The sequence below is a fragment of the Nerophis lumbriciformis genome, linkage group LG28 (genome assembly GCF_033978685.3).
Source record: "Nerophis lumbriciformis linkage group LG28, RoL_Nlum_v2.1, whole genome shotgun sequence".
Classification (NCBI taxonomy): Eukaryota; Metazoa; Chordata; class Actinopteri; order Syngnathiformes; family Syngnathidae; genus Nerophis; species Nerophis lumbriciformis.
This window is the reverse complement of record NC_084575.2, coordinates 5,238,535-5,258,479: the sequence shown is the minus strand read 5'-3', so window position 1 is coordinate 5,258,479 and position 19,945 is coordinate 5,238,535. Positions and strand designations below refer to the sequence as shown.

The 19,945-nt window shown below is 39.7% G+C and overlaps 1 protein-coding gene, 3 non-coding genes and 1 pseudogene across 4 annotated transcripts in view; 2 read left to right on the top strand and 3 right to left on the bottom strand.

The window, feature by feature from the left end:
- The window catches only part of LOC133570632 (uncharacterized), a 296,050-nt gene that overhangs the window by 32,518 nt on the left and 243,587 nt on the right, over positions 1-19,945 (bottom strand). The window lies entirely within an intron of this gene.
- Positions 4,992-5,110, bottom strand: LOC133571227 (5S ribosomal RNA). The gene has a single exon (XR_009810355.1). It is a non-coding gene; the product is annotated as a 5S ribosomal RNA (ribosomal RNA).
- LOC133571218 (5S ribosomal RNA) lies at positions 6,582-6,690 on the top strand (annotated as a pseudogene).
- LOC133571238 (5S ribosomal RNA) lies at positions 10,690-10,808 on the bottom strand. Its single transcript, XR_009810356.1, has one exon. It is a non-coding gene; the product is annotated as a 5S ribosomal RNA (ribosomal RNA).
- On the top strand, positions 12,659-12,777 carry LOC133571251 (5S ribosomal RNA). Its single transcript, XR_009810358.1, has one exon. It is a non-coding gene; the product is annotated as a 5S ribosomal RNA (ribosomal RNA).

The following is a 19,945-nucleotide window of genomic DNA, read 5'->3' as shown; positions in this document are numbered from 1 at the left end:
AGCTAAGTGGAAATGTCGACAGCAATTGGCGCACCTTCAAGCAGCAGTTCCAGCTGTACATGGCGGCCATGGCACTGCAGGATAAGCCGGATGCAAGAAAGGTAGCGTTACTGCTTACAATAGCAGGCCCACATGCCATTGAAGTTTACAACACTTTTGTGTTTGACAATCCAGATGAAAAAAACAAGTTGGATGTTGTCATTGAAAAGTTTGATGCTCATTGCTCTCCCAAGAAGAATGAGACATATGAAAGATATGTGTTCCGTTCAAGAGTGCAAGCTCATGGAGAAAGTTTTGACAGTTTTGTGACTGATTTGAGGCTGAAAGCACAAACTTGCAACTTTGCTACACTGAAGGACTCTATGATAAGGGACCAGATTGTATGTGGCATAGAAGACAAAAAAGTCAGAGAAAGACTGTTGAGAGAGACAGAATTGTCGTTGGAGAATGCCATTAAAATTTGTCATGCAGCAGAATTGTCACAGATGCACGTCAAGACGTTTGGTGAAATGGCGTCCACCGCAGCCATCGGCATGGGAGGCGACAATGTGCATGTCGTGTCAAGGGGATGGAAGTCACAGCCTGCACAGCAGAAGAGTGACGTCATGTACCAATGCAAGCGCTGTGGATCGCAGCACAAGCCAAAGCAGTGTCCAGCATTTGGTAAGCAGTGTTCAAAATGCTATGGGAAAAATCACTTTGCCAAACAATGTTTTGCTAAAGGAAAACCATGCGCTAAAAAGGAAAAATCTGTCAATGTAGTGGAGGACACTGATCTGGGTGAAACATTCTTTGTTGGCCTAGTGAACAGTGAAAATAAAACTGAAGAAGTAGTCAATGCTGTTGAAAAAGACAAGTGGATTGCACCGCTACAAATAAATGGAACTCGAGTTAACATGAAACTAGATACTGGTGCAAAGGCAAACTTGATCAACATGTCAGACATCAAGGAATTGAGAGAAAAACCGAAAATCCACAAAACAACAGTTGTACTGAAAGACTACAATGGTCGTAGCATTGACAGTCTGGGCACATGCAAATTGAGAGTCACTGTAAAAGGAAAAGTGCACTACCTGCTATTTTCAGTTGTCACTGAAGAACGCGAGTCAATATTGGGTGACAAAGCATGTGAAGTTTTAGGACTGGTGAAAAGAGTGTATCTTGTGAACACAGATGTGAGCGCTCAAAAAATTGAAACTGATTCAATAGTGCAGAACTACGCTGGTGTGTTCACTGGTTTTGGTGCTTTACCTTTTACATACAAAATACAGCTTAAAGAGCAGGCACGTCCAGTTGTCCATGCAGCGCGAAGAGTTCCAGCAGCACTTAAAGAGCATCTCAAAAAGGAACTGGACCGGATGACAACACTGGGTGTAATAAAGAAAATTGAGGAACCAACAGATTGGGTAAACTCCATGGTCTGTGTGAAAAAGAAAAATGGCGATCTAAGAATATGCATGGATCCAAAAGACTTGAATGAAAACATAAAACGTGAGCACTACCAAATACCAAAACGTGAAGAAATAGCCAGTGAGATGGCTGGCGCAAAATATTTCTCAAAATTGGATGCGTCAAATGGCTTTTGGCAAATCAAACTAGACGAAAACAGTAGCAAATACTGCACTTTCAACACGCCTTTTGGTCGCTACTGCTTCCAACGCCTACCATTTGGGATCAAATCTGCATCAGAAATATTCCATAGAGCAATGGAACATATCATTGAAGGCTTGGAAGGCGTGCGAGCGTACATCGACGACATTGCTGTGTGGGGAAGAACAGCAAAAGAACACAACGAAAGGCTGACCAAAGTGTTGGAAAGAGTACAACAATATGGACTCAAATTAAACAAAAAGAAGTGTCAGTTTGGAGTGTCAGAGATAATTTTTCTGGGAGACAAGCTCAGTGCACATGGCGTTCAACCTGATGATGAAAAAATACACGCCATACAAAGAATGCCGAGTCCCACAGACAAGACAGGTGTACAGCGTATATTGGGCGTGGTCAACTATATTGGCAAGTTCATCCCAAACCTTGCTGTGAAAACATCCTGCATTCGTGAACTCCTTCACAATGACACAGAGTTCAAGTGGACGTCCAGGCACGAGAATGAGTGGCAGAGACTGAAGGAAACACTCACTACTGCACCTGTGCTGACGTTCTTCGACCCTACAAAGAAAACAAAGGTGTCAACAGATGCTTCAAAAGATGGACTGGGTGGAGTTTTACTACAGGCTGATGATGAACACTGGAAACCAGTAGCCTATGCATCACGATCCATGACACAGGCTGAATGTAGGTATGCTCAAATAGAAAAGGAATGTCTAGGGTTAGCATATGGCCTGCAGAGCTTCCACAACTATGTTTATGGTCTCCCTACCTTCACTGTAGAAACAGACCATCGCCCACTAGTTTCCATCATCAAGAAAAACTTGAATGACATGACACCACGAATACAACGTTTCATGATGAAGATGCAGCCATATGATTTTCAGCTCATCTACACACCTGGAAAGCACTTGATACTGGCTGATGCACTCTCAAGAGCATCCATGAAAAACAGCGTCAGTGCTACTGAAGAGGATGTACAAAACCATGTGAATATGGTGTCAGCTACACTTCCAGTGTCAGACATAAAATCACAACAAATTGCTGAGGAAACGGCAAAAGATGAAGAGTTGCAGCGTGTTATTACCAACATGCAGAATGGATGGCCTCCACGTTCCAGCCCACGGTTCTTCCATGTTAGAGGTGAACTAAGTGTTGTGGATGGACTTTTACTGAAGCGAAACCGAATAGTCATTCCACAAACATTGAGGCAGGATATACTACAAAGAATCCATGAAGGTCATCTAGGGATTGAAAAGTGCAAGAGACGAGCACGCGACACTGTATACTGGCCTGGAATCAACAAAGACATTGACAACATGATTGGCAGATGTGCAACATGTCAAAAATACAGAAACAAACAAACCAAAGAACCCATGATATTGCCTGAAGTTCTTACTGCACCATGGCAGAAAGTGGGAATGGACTTGTTTTATTTGAAGGGCAAAGAGTATGTTGTTGTAATTGACTACTATTCTAATTTCCCTGAAATGGCTTTGCTATCAAGCACATCATCAAACTGTGTGATCACGCATGTCAAATCTATATTTGCTAGACATGGTATACCGCATACTGTGGTGAGTGACAATGGACCATGTTTCAACAGTAAAGAGTGGCAGCAATTTGCAAAACACTATGATTTCAGACACGTGACGTCAAGCCCTCTGTACGCACAGTCAAATGGAAAGGCTGAGAAAGGAGTACATATTCTCAAACAACTTTTGAAAAAAGCAGTGGATAGTAACTCTGATCCATACCTAGCACTACTTAGCTACAGAGCGACACCTCTTGAGTGTGGCTTGTCACCCTCTGAACTACTGATGAACAGAAAGCTTCGTACTACACTACCAAGTATGTCTACACCAACGCAGAGTCAAAAAGTACAGCTGAAGCTAAAGCAACAAAAGCTAAAGCAGAAGTCGTTTTATGACAAAGCAGCCAAATCGCTCCCACTACTATCACCAAGTGACACAGTGAGAATTGAAGGTCCTGATGGTTGGAAAACCAAAGCTACTGTTCTTCAAGAAACATCACCACGATCATATACTGTGAGGAGTGAAGAAGGACAGATACTACGTCGCAATCGTCGCAGTTTGCTGAGGGTTCCAGAGACTGTTCCAAACCAAGAAACAGCCGAGTCCGAGGTTTCATCTACACCGACTGTTTCAAACCAAGCAACAGCTGAGTCCGAGGTTTCATCTACACTTACTGACTGTGAAACAATGCCAATGCAGCACATGAATGAAGATGTGACTGACGATCCTGAACCTGTGTTGAGAAGATCCACAAGGCAGATCAAGAAACCTGTGAATGATGACTACGTGTATTATTGAACTCGTATAATATCAAACTGATTGACTAGCTAAAGAGTTAATGTTTTTTAAAATACTTTAAATGTTTTCTAATACTGTGGTGCGTGGATAGTTTTTGAAAAGATTGCATATTCATGTGGTCAAGATAGAAAAACAAGTAATTTGTTTAATACAAACATTGTATTAGCAATGGGTGCTTAGTTTAGAAAGGGGGATGTAATGATAGTGTTTGACCACATGGTGGTAGTAAGTCTACAAATGACTAGGAACCAATATATAGGATGTGTCAGGTAGGACTCTTGAGAGAGGTACACACCTTGTACGCACGAGTGTTGAAGTAGCGTTTGTAATATGTGATCGTGATTAAAAGACAGTTCTGCAAGTCATCCAACGATGTGTTATTTAAAACAATAACATAACAGCGCAGTCTTGTCAGATCTCGCGAGAGAAACAATTAACCAGCGCTTTTCCAGATGTCGCGAGAGAAACAAGTTCAAGACAGCTCTTTTCCAGGTCTCGCGAGAGAAACGATTAACCAGCTCTTTTCCTGATCTCGCGAGAGAAACAAGTACAAACCAGCTCTTTTCCAGATCTCGCGAGAGAAACAAGTAACCAGCTCTTTCCCCTCCACCCCCAGTACAACTATTTCAACATTCTGAAAATAAAAATAAACTTTTACATTTTCAAAACAAAGACATACAACTTATTTTGGTAAATAAACAGTAGCTTATATGACCCCTTTAAATCATAAGTTGCCTGATCAGAGCGAGACGAGTCGTGGCTCCTCAGCTTCATGCAGGACGGAGTGGTAGGAGGCGTGGGCGAGGTTGACTGACTGCAAAAGACCACACCATTATTTTTAAATCAATCTAAATATTGCTCTAGTTGGTATTTGTGTTTTAAATCCTGTTGTAAAGGTTTGTACCTTCAACTGTAGTTGTAAATATTAAGTGGAATTGTATTATAATAACCGAATATATTCCCTCATTTTGGAATAGTTGCAATTAAAGCAATACATGAATCAAAACAGCTGTAGTCTCAGCACTTTGTAGCGCCCTCTGGCGTGAGTGTAAAAGCTTACAGCACCTGGTATTCCCAGGCGGTCTCCCATCCAAGTACTAACCAGGCCCGACCCTGCTTAGCTTCCGAGATCGGACGAGATCGGGCGTGTTCAGGGTAGTATGGCCGTAAGCCGAAAGACGAGGTAAAACCAACCTTTTTAAATGAAACTTTTACAGACGGGATGGGAGACAATTGTTATTTATCTTAGAGCCTGGCGCGCATGCGTACACTAATGTGCTGTTTCTGGCTGTGTGATTGTCTTCCTTTGCTACGGCGGTCAAGTTGCTTTCAGGGTGGATATTTGCCTCCGGAGCTCCAGCGGAAGCTCCCCCTCACTGTGCCCACACTGCTCTCTCATGCTGCGGGGAGATTGCAGGAGAGGTGCCGCTCTCAACACTACTTTATGCTTAGGGACCGTCAATAAATTACTATTGTCTTCGAAGATGTATATCTGCTACATCAAAACACTGATTCATCTAAAAGGAGGTCAAATAAATAGTCCTACATTTTTAATATCGTTCCTGATTTTATAATTTAAATATTTTTTTAATATAAACAATAATTATTTGTTTTAAACGTCTCCATGTCATCATGCAACTTAGTAACCAAATTCCACTTTATATTAGTCGTGCTAACCTTTTATTTTAAAATAGGGTCTAAAACATTTTGATATTAAAAATAAATGTTTCTTTTCAATAGATTCCTGGTCATATGACCTAAAATCCCAAATTCACTTGATATTTGAAGTGTTTTCTCTAATGTGTTTCACACCTTTTTGTTTTAAAATGTAAGTTTAATTGGATTTTATATAAATTTGTAATATTGAAAACCATGGTTTCATTTTTAGCTCCCGCAACAACTACGACTATCCAACATAAAACCAACTTTACTCTCATTTGAAGCTAATAAAAATGTTGATAATTATCTGTATAAGATATATCATCACGCACATGATTTTTATTTAAAAACTTTTTTTTAGTAAAAACCCTATTTTAAAATAAAAGGGTGTGCGTTACACTAAAAGGTTAGCATGACTATTTAGTGGAATTAGGTTACCAAGTTGTATGACATTGAGACTATTGGGAAAATACCCTTATTTTTTTATATCAAACATGGATATATGTTAAAATGATGAAATAATGGGTATGCACAATAAGGAGGTATGACTAATTATTTACTTTCTTTTAGATGAATCAGTGTTTTGATGTAGCAGATATACATTTTTCAAGGCAATGGTGATTTATTGACGGTCCCTACGCATAAAGCAGTGTTGAGAGCTGTGATTCAGCACCCCCCGCCACCCCAAAAGAGACAAGCGGTAGAAAATGGATGGAGAGCTGCACCTCACACAGCCACAAAAAGCACATTAGTGTATGCATGCGCGACAGGCTCTAAGATAAATAATAATTGTCTCTCACCCCCTGTGATGAGGTGGCGACTTGTCCAGGGTGTACCCCGCCTTCCGCCCGAATGCAGCTGAGATAGGCCCCAGCACTCCCCGCGACTCCAAAAGGGACAAGCGATAGACAATGGATGGATGGATGTCTCTCAGCCCGTCTGTAAGAGTTCCATTTAAAAAGGTTGTTTTTACCTCGTCTCTCGGCTTACAGCCATACTACCCTGAACACGCCCGATCTCGGAAGCTAAGCAGGGTCGGGCCTGGTTAGTACTTGGATGGGAGACCGCCTGGGAATACCAGGTGCTGTAAGCTTTTACACTCACGCCAGAGGGCGCTGTTTCTACTTCTTGCAAAAGAAAACAATGGTTTTTATTTCACTTTCAGTTCAATTTACCCTAACCTGTCTAATATTTATCCATCTTTGGGCTGTTTTTGCCATCTTACCCGGCTACAAAAACACATGTCATATTATAAATTGACCAGTCACGGACTTTTGAGCGCTGATAGTCCGTCAATATGTTCAACACCGGGGTGATATGAACCAATCAGCGTGCCTTATTCCAACATCTCCAACTTTCTAAGCCAATCAGATCCGCCTCTGTCCAACTTTCTTCAACACATTTAATATTTGGCCAATGACAGAACGGCTGGTTTACTTCCGGCTTCATTAGCATATTTCAACATGTAACCAATCACGGATGATGATGACATTCCGCTACCTCACAAGAAAGGAACTTCTTTTCAAAACAATTTATACTTTTTTAACACTAGAACGTACAAACAATATTTAATTTTCTGCAGCTGATAAGAAGAGGGGAGAGTATTATTCACCTGTTCACGTTTAGTAAGGTGAAGATACACAACTACAAGAAGTGAATGCAGTAACAGTTTGGCCCAACAGACGTTCTCGCAATATAACAATATAACAATGTATCATAATTAATACACAATATGAGAATGTTTGCTGTATAAATGAATGAATGAATTACTTAATTTAATTAGAACACAACACGAGCAACATCATGACAGTAAATATGCAGGGATTGATTGATTGATTGATTGATTGATTGAAACTTTTACTAGTAGATTGCACAGTACAGTACATATTCTGTACAATTGACCACTAAATGGTAACACCCCAATAAGTTTTTCAACTTGTTTAAGTCGCGGTCCACTTAAATTGATTCATGATACAGATATATACTATCATCATAATATAGTCATCACACAAGATTAGGATTACCTAAACTGATGTGTTGTGTTAATTTAGTAATATTAAAGTGTAGTTGTTGTTGATTGTTTTATTTCATTTATAATTAATTAAACACAACATTAAACCGAGTACAAGACCAAATGTGCCAGATTTTGCTAATGTATTGTGTTGATTAACAATAGGAAATATATGACAATGATTTACTCGTCAATTACTTTATTTTATTTATAAAAGTTTAGACCCAAAATTAAAAGGCATACAAGAGCCCATGTATTTAAAAAGTATTAGTTTGCATTTCTCTTGAAGGACTTGGATGAATAAAGGCCGACACAACGTCTTCAAATCATGTCAGACTCGAGGTGGACTGTTGGCATGAAACAGTTTGTCAGCACTGGGACCTGAAAAATACTCCTGACCTAAAAATACTCATACATAAAAACAACAAAAAAGAGCAAACAGGTGAAAGTAACGAGAAAAAGTTGCAATGTTGACTCTTATAACACAAGGTGTTTTTTTCCTTTAAAGCTGTCATTGCTCAAAAAATAATAATGAATCAAAATAATGTTGTAATGAATTATTGACCTATTGAAGGCTCCAATTACTGCACATTAAAAATCCCACTTTTAAATATTTGTTGGGGGAAATATTACATATTTTGTGTGTTTGCATATAAAAGGCAACATTTTCTTTGACAAAAATAGCATTAAATATCAAATATATTAACGTAAAATTGACGGATTGATCTCAAGTTCATATCAAAGTTTTTAGGTTTAAAGTTAAAAAAATAAAAATAGCGTATAATGTTTGGGAGAACACCTTGCAGCCCTAACTCGGGGTGGGGCGGAGTTAGGTGGTAGCGGGCGTGTATATTGTAGCCCGGAAGAGTTTGGGCTGCATGGGATTCTGGGTATTTGTTCTGTTGTGTTTATGTTGTGTTACGGTGCGGATGTTCTCCCGAAATGTGTTTGTCATTCTTGTTTGGTGTGGGTTCACAGTGTGGCGCATATTTGTAACAGTGTTAAATTTGTTCATACGGCCACCCTCAGTGTGACCTGTATGGCTATTGATCAAGCATGTCTTGTAGTCACTTACGTGTGTCTACAGAAGCCAAATACAACATGTGACTGGGCTGGCACGCTGTTTGTACAGGCTGTAGAAGACGCTAAAGGCAGTGCCGTCACGGCACACCCTTAATATTGTTGTCTGGGTGAAAAACGGCAGAAATTCGGGAGAATGGTTGCCCCTGGAGATTTCCGGTAGGGGCACTGAAATTCGGGAGTCTCCCGGAAAAATCAGGAGGGTTTACAAGCATGACGCTGTCAAGCGCCATTCATATAAAACTCGCGGGCCGTACTAACAATACATTTTCATATTAAGGTGCGGGCTGCAAAATACGTCGCGCAGGTCGCAATTGCCCCGCGGGCCGCGTGTTTGAGACCCCTGCCCTTCTGTGTGAATATAAGTGTGGATGTTGTCTATCTGTGTTGGCCCTGTGAAGAGATGGCGACTTGTCCAGGGTGTACCCCGCCTTCCGCCCGAATGCAGCCACCAAACCCCGCCCCGCCCCGAGTTAGGGCTGCAAGGTGTTCTCCCACAACATCATACGCTATTTTTATTTTTTTAACTTTAAACCAATAAACTTCGATATCAACTTCAGATATATCCGTCAATTTTACGTTAATATATTTTATATTTTATGCTATTTTTGTCAAAGAAAATGTTGCCTTTTATATGCAAACACACAAAACATGTAATATTTCCCCCAACAAATATTTCAAAGTAGAATTTTTAATGTGCAGTAATTGGAGCCTTCAATAGGTCAATAATTCATTACAACATTATTTTGATTCATTATTATTTTTTGAGCAATGACAGCTTTAAAGGAAAAAAAACACCTTGTATTATAAGAGTCAATTCATTGCAACTTTTTCTCGTTACTTTCACCTGTTTGCTCTTTTTTGTTTTGTTTTTATGTATGAGTATTTTAAGTCAGGAGTATTTTTCAGGTCCCAGTGCTGACAAACTGTTTCAGGCCAACAGTCCACCTCGAGTCTGACATGATTTGAAGACGTGTCTGCCTTTATTCATCCAAGTCCTTCAAGAGAAATGCAAACTAATACTTTTTAAATACATGGGCTCTTGTATGCCTTTTAATTTTGGGTCTTAACTTTTATAAATAAAATAAAGTAATTGACGAGTAAATCATTGTCATATATTTCCTATTGTTAATCAACACAATACATTAGCAAAATCTGGCACATTTGGTCTTGTACTCGGTTTAATGTTGTGTTCAATTAATTATAAATGAAATAAAACAACAACACTTTCATATTACTAAATTAACACAACACATCAGTTTAAGTAATCCCTGCATATTACTGTCATTATTTTGCTCGTGTTGTGTTATAATTAAATTAAGTAATTAATTCATTCATTTATACAGCACACATTCTCATATTGTGTATTAATTATGATACATTGTTATATTGTTATATTGCTAGAACGTCTGTAGGGCCAAACTGTTACTGCATTCACTTCTTGTAGTTGTGTATCTTCACCTTACTAAACGTGAACAGGTGAATAATACTCTCCCCTCTTCTTATCAGCTGCAGAAAATTAAATATTGTTTTTACGTTCAAGTGTTAAAAAAGTATAAAATGTTGTTTTGAAAAGAAGTTCCTTTCTTGGGAGGTAGCGGAATGTCATCATCATCCGTGATTGGTTAAATGTTGAAATATGCTAATGAGGCCGGAAGTAAAGCAGCCGTTCTGTCATTGGCCAAATATTAAATGTGTTGAAGAAAGTTGGACAGAGGCGGATCTGATTGGCTTAGAAAGTTGGAGATGTTGGAATAAGGCACGCTGATTGGTTCATATCACCCCGGTGTTGAACATATTGACGGACTATCAGCGCTCAAAAGTCCGTGACTGGTCAATTTATAATATGACATGTGTTTTTGTAGCCGGGTAAGATGGCAAAAACAGCCCAAAGATGGATAAATATTAGACATGTTAGGGTAAATTGAACTGAAAGTGAAATAAAAAAACATTTCTTTTTTGCAAGACGTGAGAAACAGCGCCGTCTGGCGTGAGTGTAAAAGCTTACAGCACCTGGTATTCCCAGGCGGTCTCCCATCCAAGTACTAACCAGGCCCGACCCTGCTTAGCTTCCGAGATCGGACGAGATCGGGCGTGTTCAGGGTAGTATGGCCGTAAGCCGAAAGACGAGGTAAAACCAACCTTTTTAAATGGAACTCTTACAGACGGGATGGAAGACATCCATCCATCCATTTTCTACCGCTTGTCCTTTTTGGGGTCGCGGGGGGTGCTGGAGCCTATCTCAGCTGCATTCGGGCAGAAGGCGGAGTACACCCTGGACAAGTCGCCACCTCATCACAGGGGGTGAAAGACAATTATTATTTATCTTAGAGCCTGGCGCGCATGCGTACACTAATGTGCTTTTTGTGGCTGTGTGAGGTGCAGCTCTCCATCCATTGTCTACCGCTTGTCTCTTTTGGGGTGGCGGGGGGTGCTGGAGCCTATCCCAGCTGCATTCAGATGCCACCTCATCACAGCTCTCAACACTGCTTTATGCGTAGGGACCGTCAATAAATCAACATTGCCTTGAAAAATGTATATCTGCTACATCAAAACACTGATTCATCTAAAAGAAGGTAAATAATTAGTCATACCTCCTTATTGTGCATGCCCATTATTTCATAATTTTAACATATATATCCATGTTTAATATAAAAAAAATAAGGTTATTTTCCCAATAGTCTCAATGTCATGCAATTTAGTAACCTAATTCCACTTATTAGTCGTGCTAACCTTTTAGTGTAATAATAATAATAATAACTGGGATTTATATAGCGCTTTTCTAAGTACCCAAAGTCGCTTTACATGTGGAACCCATCATTCATTCACACCTGGTGGTGGTAAGCTACTTTCATAGCCACAGCTGCCCTGGGGTAGACTGACAGAAGCGTGGCTGCAATTTGCGCCAACGGCCCCTCCGACCACCACCTATCATTCATCATTCAGTTCACCGGTGTGAGTGGCACCGGGGGCAAAGGGTCCCGCCCAAGGACACAACGGCATCGATTTTTGGATGGTAAGAGGCGGGGAGCGAACCTGCAACCCTCAGGTTTCTGGTACGGTTGCTCTACCCACTACGCCATGCCGCCCCAGTGTAAAGCACACACTTTTATTTTAAAATAGGGTTTTATAAAAAAAAAAGTTTTTTAATAAAGATCATGATGATATATCTTATACAGATAATTAGCAGCATTTTTATTAGCTCCAAATGAGAGTTAAGTTGGTTTTATGTTGGATAGTCGTAGTTGTTGCGGGAGCTAAAAATGAAACCATGGTTTTCAATATTACAAATTTATATAAAATCCAATTAAACTTACATTTTAAAACAAAAAGGTGTGAAACACATTAAAGAAAACACTTCAAATATCAAGTTAATTTGGGATTTTAGGTCATATGACCAGGAATCTATTGAAAATAAACATTTATTTTTAATATCAAAATGTTTTTGATCCTATTTTAAAATAAAATGTTAGTATGACTAAAAAAGTGGAATTTGGTTACTAAGTTGCATGATGACATGGAGACTTTTAAAACAAATAATTATTGTTTACATTAAAAAATTATTTAAATTATAAAATCAGGAACGATATTAAAAATGTCGGACTATTTATTTGACCTCCTTTTAGATGAATCAGTGTTTTGATGTAGCAGATATACATCTTCGAAGACAATAGTAATTTATTGACGGTCCCTAAGCATAAAGTAGTGTTGAGAGCGGCACCTCTCCTGCAATCTCCCCGCAGCATGAGAGAGCAGTGTGGGCACAGTGAGGGGGAGCTTCCGCTGGAGCTCCGGAGGCAAATATCCACCGTGAAAGCAACTTGACCGCCGTAGCAAAGGAAGACAATCACACAGACAGAAAAAGCACATTAGTGTACGCATGCGCGACAGACTCTTAGATAATTAGTCATTTTCTCCCATCCCGTCTGTAAGAGTTCCATTTAAAAGGTTGTTTTTACCTCGTCTTTCGGCTTACGGCCATACTACCCTGAACACGCCCGATCTCGTCCGATCTCGGAAGCTAAGCAGGGTCGGGCCTGGTTAGTACTTGGATGGGAGACCGCCTGGGAATACCAGGTGCTGTAAGCTTTTACACTCACGCCAGAGGGCGCTACAAAGTGCTGAGACTACAGCTGTTGTGATTCATGTATTGCTTTAATTGTAACTATTCCAAAATAAGGGAATATATTCGGTTATTATAATAAAATTCCACTTAATATTTACAACTACAGTTGAAAGTACAAACCTTTACAACAGGATTTAAAACACAAATACCAACTAGAGCAATATTTAGATTGATTTAAAAATAATGGTGTGGTCTTTTGCAGTCAGTCAACCTCGCCCACGCCTCCTACCACTCCGTCCTGCATGAAGCTGAGGAGCCACGACTCGTCTCGCTCTGATCAGGCAACTTATCATTTAAAGGGGTCATATAAGCTACTGTTTATTTACCAAAATAAGTTGTATGTCTTTGTTTTGAAAATGTAAAAGTTTGTTTTTATTTTCAGAATGTTTGAAATAGTTGTACCGGGGGTGGAGAGGGAAAGAGCTGGTTACTTGTTTCTCTCGCGAGATCTGACAAGACTGAGCGCGAACCAAACAGGGCGAGGATAAAGCAAGATGGCGTCTGACGGTGAAGACGTTATTGCAGTCGTCACAGTTCAGTGTTCTTAATCTGTGCGTCCATGTACACATATATGTCCTTTATTACACTCTATTAAATAGAGTAAACATCGTTAATAGCTGTTTGTATCCGGTTATATTAGTCTGAGCGCACTTTGATGCTTCTCGAGCTAGCTTAGCTTGCTAGTTAGCTTAGCTTGTTAGCTGCTAACAAAGAGAGATGAAAACACATCGCTAAGCAGAGATCAAGTGTGAGTGTAAAGTGTTGTGATTGTGTGAAAATGTGCGAAAGAACCATAGCAGAGTACGAGGAGGAACTTTGTCCAACAAAAGAGGAGAAGGAGCGACAACATGAAAAACATCAAGTTGTGTTACACACAACAGGTTTGTTTACTTCTTACTCTCACATCTTTACTAACTTTATATTTATTATGAACACTTTTCTTCAATATATTGTCTATAGGAAGATGAATTGTCATGTGAGGATGTTCAGACACACAATATTTATGAGAGGTTGATGTTCCTCTCAGTTTGTAACAAAGTGTATCAACATGTTTACACAAAACTCACACAGTCACCGGGGGAATATTCCAGAGAGCAGGTTAAGTGCAAACTCCTGAGTATGTAAAGCTCCAGAGTTTGACCTCCAAAAATAAGAGAGGTAAGACAAAGTCAGAGTCAGTTACCATGGTAACTGACGCTGTAAACCTAGCCTGCTAGCTGGCAGGTTTGACAAGTTATTTATGTGTGTAAAAGCTATACTGACCTGTTATTTCCTTCATATTGGTGCAGCCATTAACCTACTACAACACCTGCTACATCCACCTACTCAGTGGCCTAGTGGTTAGAGTGTCCACCCTGAGATCAGTAGCTTGTGTCATACCAAAGACTATAAAATGGGACCCATTACCTCCCTGCTTGGCACTCAGCATCAAGAGTTGGAATTGGGGGTTAAATCACCGTAAAAATGGTTCCCGGGCGTGGCCACCGCTGCTGCTCACTGCTCCCCTCACCTCCCAGGGGGTGATCAAGGTTAATGGGTCAAATGCAGAGAACAATCTGGCCACACCTAGTGTGTGTGTGACAATCATTGGTACTTTAACTTTGTAATGTGGCAGTGATTGTGGAAAAAACAAAGCCTGATCTAAAGATGACATCTTGATCTCATACCATCTCAAACCAATTGGCCGTTCATTATTAAGTGAAATGTCTTAAAGTCACTTAAATTTGTCTTTAACCAAGCAACACTATGTTTTATCCAGTTACTCGAGTAATCGAAAACATTTCCAGTAGAACACTTGATTAATAAAATGTTCAATAGCCACAGCCCTATATTTCATGTATGATTTAATATTTAGCATGTAGGAGTTAAAATGTGTTTTGTTTGTGTCCTGTAGACATCCATCAGCTGATTGGACACCAAGAAGAATGTCTCCCTCATCTGCAGGGGGACAGTTTCACTTCAGAGGATCCACAGCCCTCACACATGAAAGAGGAAGAGGAGGGAGAGTGTCCTGTAGAGCAGGAGGAGGATGATGTCAGCAAGTTTCCACTGACTGTTGTCTCTGTGAAGACTGAAGAGCATGAAGACAAAGCACCTGAGTCCTCACAGCTTCATCACAGTCCAAGTAAGCACAACATCCACATATCATCTAATACAATGTTTGTGACACATGTTCATCCGGGGGCCACATTTATGACTAAAGATGGAGATATATTTGCTGTTTAACACCACCATTTAAAAATGAATGCTCATCAATCATCAACAGTGTAATTGCTGGGGTGTAACCATGTGACCTAGAGGCCGTCCTCCTTACCTCACGTGGTCAAATGAAGGCAAACATTAAATATGGCTACTGTTTATTTACCTTTAGCAGCACATATGTCAGCATATTTCAAAGGTTTAGTGGTGAAGATTAGGGATGTGTACCAAGTACCATTTCTTTTAGTACTGGTTCCTAATTATGTCGTCCATGAGGACCGTGAAGATTCTGGACTAACGACACAACTATTTGTATTTTTAATTCCAGCTGACTGACGTAACTATGACACGTTGTCACATTGAGTTCAGCTGCCGCTGCTACACATTAAAATCAGCTTTGAATAATGACAAATAAGGAAGCAACAACACGCAAAAGTGTGATGTGTGTGTTATTGACAAGAAGATGACATAACTGCATTTCACCTTGCACTGCACACATAGTTGACTTATTTAAGACTTCAAATAAACAGCTGTTTTTTTTCTTGTTTTTTTTCTTTATTTAACCAGGTAAAAATGCCATTGAGATCAAATATCTCTTTTCTAAGGGAGACCTGGCCAAGAGGGCAGCAGCAAGGTTACATTAAAACAGTAAACAACACATAAAACATCAAATGTACAACATTAAAACTTGCTGACATAACACATGTGCATACAGACAAGGTAGACTGCAATCCTTTCACAGAAGCTTTAAACTCATTCAATGTAACAAGGGTTTGAAGTTGAATATTGGATTGTAGGTTATTCCAAGCCTTCGCTGCTGAAAACCTAAATGCTTTCTTGCCCAGTTCAGTTCTTACTTTGGGGACGACAAATTGCAGAACATTCATTGAACGAAGATTGTGACTTCCTTGTTTCTTTGTAAAAATACAAGACAGATAAGATGGGGTGATACCCAGAATGGTTTTGTAGATGAACACGTACCAATGATTGAGGCGTCGAGCACATAAAGATGTCCAGTTAACCATTGAGTATAACACACAATGGTAAGTAGGTTAACCATTGAGTATAACACACAATGGTGAGTAAGTTAACCATTGAGTATAACACACAATGGTAAGTAAGTTGGTGATGAATCTCAGTGCCCCGTGGTACACACTATCCAGCTTGTGGAGACAACCAGCAGTAGCATTCATGTACAACACATCTCCATAGTCAATAACAGGTAAAAAGGTTGTTTCCACCAATTTTTGTTTCACAGTAAAAGAAAAGCAAGACTTGTTTCTATAATAAAATCCCAGTAAAAGTTTCAGGTTTTTTTTGCAACATACTGAATGTGAATGGTCATCAATTAAAATCCTAAATATTTAAAAGCAGATACTAACACAATTTGTTGCCCATTTCTTGTTCAAATGTTCTCACACAGTGCTGATCTTACAGTTTTTGACGTGGTAAAAAACATACACTTTGTTTTCTCTGCATTTAAAAGCAGTTGAAGATAGCAAAGTTGTTCTTGTACTCTGTCAAATGCATGTTGTAGATATTTAAAGGCCTCAGCAGGAGTGGGTGCTGTGCAGTATATGACAGTATCATCAGCATAGGAATGGAAAGTTGAGTTCAGAATATTCTGTCCAAGATTATTAATTAATAATGGGCCCAACACAGAACCTTGAGGGACACCCTTTTTCACTTGCAGTACGTCCGAGAAGGAACCTTCTATCTGAACAGCCTGAGTTCTACTTGTGAGGTCATTTGCAAACCATCCAACTGCTTGCTGAGAAAAACCAATAGCTGAAAGACGTTTGATTAAAATGACATGATCAACAGTATCAAATGCCTTTGAAAAGTCAATGAAGAGGGACAGACAGCACTGCTTCTTGTCAAGAGCTTCAGTTACATCATTTATAAACTTCATAGCAGCAGTAACAGTACTGGGATTTCTGCCAAAACCTGACTGAAATGGTGACAGAATAAAGTTGGTGTCCAAAAAGTCTTTTATCTGTTCACTGATAAGGGATTCAAGCACTTTTGCCAGAACAGAGAGTTTAGAGATCGGTCTGTAATCATTTAGATTACAAGGGTCACCTCCTTTTAATAGGCGGATTCCAAGGGCATATTTCCAATCCAAGGGGATTTCATTTGAAATTAGAGTAAGGTTAAAAATGTGAGTCAGTGGTCCAGCTATAATTTCAGCTGCCAACTTTAAAAAGAACGGCTCCAACTTATCTGAGCCAGCTGGATTTCTAGGTTTAAGTTGTTTTAAAGCCCTCATGACCTCTGTTGTGGTAAAGGGCGTAAAGTTAAAACCCTGGGTATTTTCAACGGTTCTTTCCGGAGTTAGCGGAACTTCAGTAAAGTTGTCAGAATTATAGAGAAAACCAGAGTTAATAAAATGATTATTATAATGACTACCGTATTTTCCGCACTATAAGGCGCACCTAAAAACCACAAATTTTCTCAAAAGCTGACAGTGCGCCTTATAACCCGGTGCGCTTTATATATGGATAAATATTAAGATTCATTTTCATAAAGTTTCGGTCTCGCAACTTCGGTAAGCAGCCGCCATCTTTTTTCCCCGTAGAAGAAGCGCGCGGTGCATGCTGGGATATGTGACGTTTCATTTCCATTTGTGTGTTTATGTAAAGACCCCAAAATGGCTCCTATTAAGTGTGTTGTCTGTCTAATTATAAATAATGCAGACGAGGCGTGTTAACTGAGTTCTCAACGTTTACTCACAGCGTGCTCATAACCACATTCTAACTCCCAGCATACAACAACGCTTCTCAGGGCTACCGCGCATGCTCGTCACTATCGTTGCATGCTGGGTAGTGTAGTTGTTATATTTGCTAGCTCATAACAGCACATTAAGAGACACGCTTACGCGCTTAATTCAATACTCGCATCATTCCGTCATTCCGGGTGGATTGACAAAAGACCTCCAGCCGCTAGATATTGGTGTCAACAGGGCATTCGAAGCTAGACTGCTAACTGCGTGGGAACAGTGGATGACAGAAGGCGAACACACGTGACGTTCACCAAGACAGGGAGACAGGGAGACAGCGCCAGACGACATTTTGGATCCCACATTCGCCCAACTTTTCAATTCGGACAACGAAGGAGAATAATTCGAGGGATTTATGAATGAAGAATAACTTCAGAAAGTGAGCGTTATGTTTATTTTGTGTGTTGTGACATTAACGTTCGAGCAACATTATGTTGCTATTGCTCTGCACTATTTTGAATTTTACTATGTTTGTGATTGCACATTTGCGTACATTTTGGGAGTGAACAGAGTTGTTAGAACGCTGGTTTTTAATATATTATTAAAGTTTGACTGACATATCTGACTGTTTTTTTGACATTCCTTTAGCGCAGTTAGATGCGGCTTATAACACGGGGCGGCTTATAGGTGGACAAAGTTTTGAAATATGCCGTTCATTGAAGGCGCGGCTTTTAACCCAGGGCGCCTTATGGTGCGGAAAATACGGTACCCATTTCTCTTCTGTCACTTACTCTGACACCATCAACAAGTATACTAGGTGGGAGATTGACTGAATTACAGCAGGCGGACAAAGATTTGATGATTTTCCAAAACCTCTTTGGGTGTTTGAGGTTTTCAGTTGTTGTGGAGAAATGCAATTCTAATTTTGACTATCCGAAAAAGAGAGGTAAATTGATTTCTTAATTGTCTAAAATTCAACCAATCTGCTTCTAACCCTGACTTGCGTGCCCTGGCCCAATCAGCATTACGCTCATGCAATACATCTGATAGGTCCGATGTAAACCACTGATTGTCACGTCCTTTAACCCTACATTTTCTAAAAGGGGCATGTTTGTTCACTATACTCAAATCGTTTTCGTGAAAATATTTCCAAGCCAGTTCAACATTATCAAAAAGAGCAATTCTATCCCAATTAAAAAGATGCAAGTCATGTAAAAAAGCTTGCGTCTCAAATAATTTCATATAATGTTTTTCAAGAAGACGAGGCTTGCTTTTAGGAATCCTTGTGTCTCGCACTACTGCAATCACACAATGATCACTCACATCATTAGGGAAAACACCAGATGCAACTCTTTTGAAGGGCATATTTGTTAGAATTAAGTCAATGAGTGTAGCTTTTTGAGGGCATTTAGGATTAGGTCTTGTAGCTGAGTTAATTAATTGTGTTAAATTTAGAGATTCACACTGTGCTTTCAAAGAGTCAGACACAGATGTGAGCCAGTCCCAGTTCAAATAACTATTTCCTTGTATTTCAGTTGAGACAGAAGCTTCACAAGAGTAGATAGGGAATTACTAGGGGCAGATGGAGGCATATAACACCCCACTGCCATAATGTGGTGATTTCTAGCTAATTCGATTTCAAGTGCTAACAGTTCAAGTTCTTTACTTACTGATTCAGAGAGCACTAATTTAACATCAAACCTCTGCTTAATATATATGGCCACTCCACCACCTTTTCTTTGTCGGTCAGTACGATAGACATTATAGCCATGAATGTAAATATCTTTATCAAGCACAGATTGTTTTAAGCCAAGTTTCAGATAAGACTACAATATCAGCATTTGTTGAGTTTATCCAGATCTTTATCATATCCAGTTTAGGGAGTATAAACTCCGAACATTGATATGAATAATCCCAAAACCAGATCTAGTTTTAAAATCTGCAGGTGTAAAACATTGTGTAGGTGTATCAGGGCCTGGATAAGTGTCAACATTTCCTGAGAGCAATAACAATAATATAACTAAACATTTGCGCTTAAAGTTACCATCTTTTGAGTTGGTCTTTAATCTGTGAAAGTAAGTGCTCACAATAGGGGAGGATGCAGTAATGTTGACGTGATCTCTCAAAACAAGGAAACAATATGAATGAATGGACTCTATCATAGTATGCAGCCATTTAGTTTTGTCCAAAGTCACAGAAATCTTCAACTGAGA